This window comes from Eumetopias jubatus, unplaced genomic scaffold, assembly GCF_037043125.1.
Source record: "Eumetopias jubatus isolate StellerSeaLion01/CBP00866 unplaced genomic scaffold, mEumJub1_p1.0 scaffold_4, whole genome shotgun sequence".
Lineage (NCBI taxonomy): Eukaryota > Metazoa > Chordata > Mammalia > Carnivora > Otariidae > Eumetopias > Eumetopias jubatus.
This window is the reverse complement of record NW_028274810.1, coordinates 136,863,847-136,868,937: the sequence shown is the minus strand read 5'-3', so window position 1 is coordinate 136,868,937 and position 5,091 is coordinate 136,863,847. Positions and strand designations below refer to the sequence as shown.

The 5,091-nt window shown below is 39.6% G+C and overlaps 1 pseudogene; it reads right to left on the bottom strand.

The window, feature by feature from the left end:
- Positions 1-2,637: 2,637 nt before the first annotated feature.
- On the bottom strand, positions 2,638-4,325 carry LOC114223563 (protein BTG3 pseudogene; annotated as a pseudogene).
- Between the last annotated feature and the right edge of the window lie 766 nt (positions 4,326-5,091).

The window sequence follows — 5,091 nt, the reverse complement described above, 5'->3', positions numbered from 1 at the left end:
TGTGTATGTAGAAAGACAATAATGAACACATATATACGGATGACTGAGAGATAGAGAGAATGATCCATTTTGACATCCTCACATTCCTTACCTTTTCCTGTGGTTGAAGACCCCAATTTTATTTCAGAAGTCTATCTCTCTGCATTACTCACAGTGTTCCTAGATGGTTCATTCAGGGGACTAAGGATAGACGTGTGGCCCAAATTAAGGAACTCAGACTCTGACTCCTAGTAATTAGAATAGTTAAAATAAAAGTTGCATGGGGCATACTTATACTAAAAAAATTATTGGTTGTTTATCTGAAGTTCAAATTTAACTGTGTGTCCAGTATTGTGACTTGCTACCTCTGGCAACCATACCAGCAATGAAAGTCATAGCTGCTTGACACAGACGGAAGCCTGCTGGAATCTAGCTATTCCTCTGTCCATGACTTCCGGTCTCCAAGATTCACTATCACTCCCCAGGCTCTGACCTGCTTCAAACCTGGTTATTCAGCTATTTCTCCAATTCTTTGACTATCCCTCGTCCTGTATCCTTCCACTATATTTCTTTTTCTTTTCTTCTGTTTGCTGTCTTGTTGTTTTGTCTCAGATATCGAGGGTTGTTTCTTGTAGCTCATAGCAAAAAAAAAAAAAAAAAAAAAAAATCCCTTGTTGAAATATCACAGCAGAGACACCACTGGCACACCCCTGCTGGAAACAGCCAGGTTTTCTTGGCCCAAAGAGAATCTTTAAAACTGGATGTATTGCCACTAACATCTAAGATAGAAATATTTACTTAAAACATTGACCCTTCTGACTTCTCCAAAACCTCAGCTCTGGCAATATGGGGCTGCAATCCCACTCAGTAACAAACATCTGGATTAGAGTAGCTGTTCTCCTTATACAGAACATGCCCTTGTTTACTTATACTACCTGTCAGGCCTGGCAGGTTAACTCAATACATCTTTTCTTAGCACCTAAAGTAGTTGGCACTGAGGAGAATGAAGTAAGGTACGGTTTACACCATCAAAGAACCTCTTAGTCTAATGAGTGTGGCAGACACTTCAAAGGAGAATTTCATATGTAATATGATGAAAGAAATAATGGAGGTAGTTCCAGGATAGTATGAGAACCAATAAAGATCCTTTCGTTCAATCTGGGTTACAGGGGAATGTTCTGGAGAAGATGAAGCCTCACTGAGTTTAGAAGGGTAAGGGAGAGAAGAATTGTTGACAGGCGAGCAGGTTGAATAAAGGGAAGAAAGCATGAAACAGTAGATGGAGCGTGAATAAGTACAAGGTTGTTTAATCAGGCAATTTCTGACACCACCGTTCTATTGTAACCTTCGACAATCTAGATTTTTGCCCCAAGTTCTGTTTTCACTCTGCTTTATAGCTGTTCCCTCAATCTTGGCCCACTCCAGGATGTACCTGTTTGACCAGTGTTAATTTTCCATTCTCTGTCTCTCTTGTCACCGTCCACAGAAGTGGGAGCCCTCCACTTAAAGAAAAACTTAATGGTACCACCTCCAGGCCAATGACATCTCAGGGATCCAAGCCCACAGTTGAGTCATATTCGTCTTCTCTTTGATCTACCTGCCTCTGGATCTTCAAATTCAGATGAGGATTTTATGATTTCTAGGTAGGTAACACATCCCTTAAAAAGTATCATACACTTTCAGCATTAAGCCTCACAGATCAGAATCAATAAGATAACATTACTATAAATTTGTTCCATGTTTTTCAACTCTTAGAACCCCCTACTGTGACCTAGCTATTCTTAAAAAGTATCATGAGGGAAGAGTTTTGTCTTGTTCAGTGCTATATCCTCCGTTCTGCAAACATATTTGAAATATAGACATTGCTCAACAAATACCTACTTGGTTTAATTAATGATACATGATTTGTCATGTATTAAATATATATATACTTTTTATAGTTCCACTTGCATAGCCTTTTAAAATGCAACCAATTCCAATAATCTTTATCAAGCAAATAAAATTAGTGTGACTGGACAGTTTGAGTATAGACCATAAGCATTCCTTCTTTTGATATTTCAATGAAAATTTGGTATTTAAATCACAGGCTTACCTTAGAAAAGACAGTGGGTTTGTTGCAGCCAAAATTATTTCAATCTCTTTGTATGGTATAAGGAGCCAAATGACTAGTGTAACTAAATATTTCTCTTTATTTATTTACTTATTTATTTTTGCCTCACACTACTTTTCATTTGCAACATAATTCACACAATTCTTCTAAACAATGGCATAAAAGAGACTTCCTTGTGTATAAATAACTTACCTTCCATAAAGGAAATGCTCAAAGATGCTAGAACCGATCTCGTGCTGCTGCAGTGTTCTCATATCCCACAGAATTGATGCACAATATATAAATACTCAAGTCCAATATTAAAAACTCAAGCACTTGACTAACTTTAATGAAGTTTCTCAAACTATAACAATATATTTAAAGTGCATATATATTTTTTTAAGAAAGATTATTGTTGATAACTTCTCTATAAAAATAAGTTTGATGGTTTGGTCCATCTAACTTTACTACTATGAGTATGAACATTTAGCTTTTAATATGTGGTCAGTCTTGTTCTACCTTCTCTCAACACTGACACCAACAGAGAAGCAAAAGGAGCTAGCAGAGTGTTAATATGTGAGGATCAGCCGGTGATTCTGGACACAATGCATTCCAGGAGGAGGTACCCATGTAACCAGATCTGGGTGATATGGTTTATTCTTCCTTCCCTGATTTGGACAACCAGGAATAGGAGGAGAGTAGTGGTTCTGATGGGCATTCCCTCAGAACATTCCTGGCTTCTTTCTGGGCAAAGGGTGCCACCTTGGAGGAGGCGGGAATATCAATTCTGAAATCTGGTACACAGGGCTTGGGGCTGCCCTCACCCAACTGGGTTTCACTTCTACTTCCTTACTTGTTTCTTCGTCTGAAGAAGAGGATCCTGAATGAACATCAGAGGTAACTAACTTTCATGGAGATTTCCTCCTGGTTCTCATCCTCATTTTCTTTTTTAAAGGTTTTATTTATTTATCTGACAGAGAGAAAGAGAGAGCACAAGCAGTGGGAGCAGCAGAGGGAGAGGGAGAAGCAGGCTCCCCGCTGAGCGGGGAGCCCGACTTGGGGCTCGATCCCAAGATCCTGGAATCATGATCTGAGCCAAAGGCAGATGCTTAACCGACTGAGCCACCCAGGCGCCCCTCTCATCGTCATTTTCAAAGCTGACACCAGTGAACGCATTGTTTTTCTCTCCGTCCCCACCCCACACCCGACAGCCCACCTCCCACGGCGCCCCACACAGAGTGAGCTCCTTTGGCAAACCTAGGTCCATGTACAAGGTGCCCCTGTTCGCACAGGCTTCCAGGACGCCGGGATCAACTGTGAAACTTACAGGAATGCATCTGTAGGCCTGTCCTTCTGACGGTTTTTCTGTATACCACTGATTTTTCTATTTTTCTGGAAGTATGAGTGAATTTCTCAACAAATCTCTCAACGGCCTCTTTTTTCAAGTTACCATGTTTTCGAACTCGCCTTGTGAGAAAGAAGGCAACAGCATCAATTTCCTTCTTCACCTTTCCCTCCGCCGGGGCTCCGGGGGGCGGGGGGGGGGGGCGCTGGGGCTGCACACTTGGCAGCCGCCTCCGCACAGTCCGGGGTAGGAACCCCAGCGCCGCCTCTGCGCAGTGAGCCTGATCCCAGCCTGGGGCTCCCGCCTCGTCTAAATACTTCTCTTTAAATTATAAGATTTATCAAGTGGTAAGCTGGGAGTTATTTTGTTGTGTTATTCATAAAGTATTTCAAGGAGAGAACCAAAAGACATAGTAGCACTTTACTGGAAATTACCTATCCACTTCCCTATTGCCTATTTATACCCCATCTTATTCCAGAAAAGATTGAATGTGGCTTGCAAAATGACATAAAATACTTAGATAGCATAAATAAAAGCAGAGCAAAAGAAAGAAACAAAGGACATAAAACGGAACTAGGAACGATGGTAAAATGTACATCATAAAGATCCATATAGTTGCTACAACGGAGTCATAAATTTGGCCCTGAGCATTCTACCAAGTTCACTGGCAAAGGGAAACCTGATCAGTTCCTCAACGCACAGGGTTTATAACACAGAAACAGCAATTTATCAGGATGAACATGATTATTGTCCTAAGATCAGACAGGATGTGCTTACTAATGTTCTTATATTTTACCTCAGTAAAGGCTGATGATCACAGTAGAGAGCAATTTAATAAAAGCAGTTCTGCAAGGAGGAAATAGCTCCTGGTAACTTGCCCCTCCTTATTTACCTACTTGCTGTATTCAGCATGACTAGCTAAGAATTACAGTATACACAGCATGCAGTTGCCAGAACAGTCCCTTATGCAGAATACCCATGTTTCTTTCCAAATTATCATTTTATTTTCCATGCAATATATTTCTAATAAAACACTGAAGCAAAAAATAATCCTGTATCTTTAACAATGTCATTCAAGAAAAAACAACCAATAATCTTGACTTCTATTATAGGCTTTTTTGTTTGCTGCTGTATAAAGAAAATTATGACCTTTAGCCTTTAAAAACTCAGAAATATTCTCTCTCATTTCTATTTGCATAAAGTCTGTGGAGTTCAGCACTGCATCAGCTACATTATTTCAACTCTCCTCTCGTTATTTTAATTATCACAAAGATGTATAAAGATTATATTGTTTGACAAAGTCATGAGGACAAGCAAATAACAGTGTTTTTAAAAAGGAAAAGGTTAAATTTTACTCTTTGACACATAATTGTTTCACCTTCTAAACATAAGGTTAAAAAGAAAATAGTTTTAAATCAACCACTGGGTGGTGGGTGGGAATTTTAGATTCCAACTGAACAAGCATTACTTTCACAATGGCTATATGTTAAGCACCGTACCAAAGGTTTTCACACGAATATCCCAAAGTAAGTGTCCTGGCAACAGCTGAGTGGGGGCTATCATTCCTATTTTACAGAAAAAGAAGCTGGGGCAGTAACGCTATGGTCAGGAAAATTTTTCTATAAAGGGACAGAGAATAATTATTTTAGATTGTGGAGCATTAAGTCTTTGTCACAAC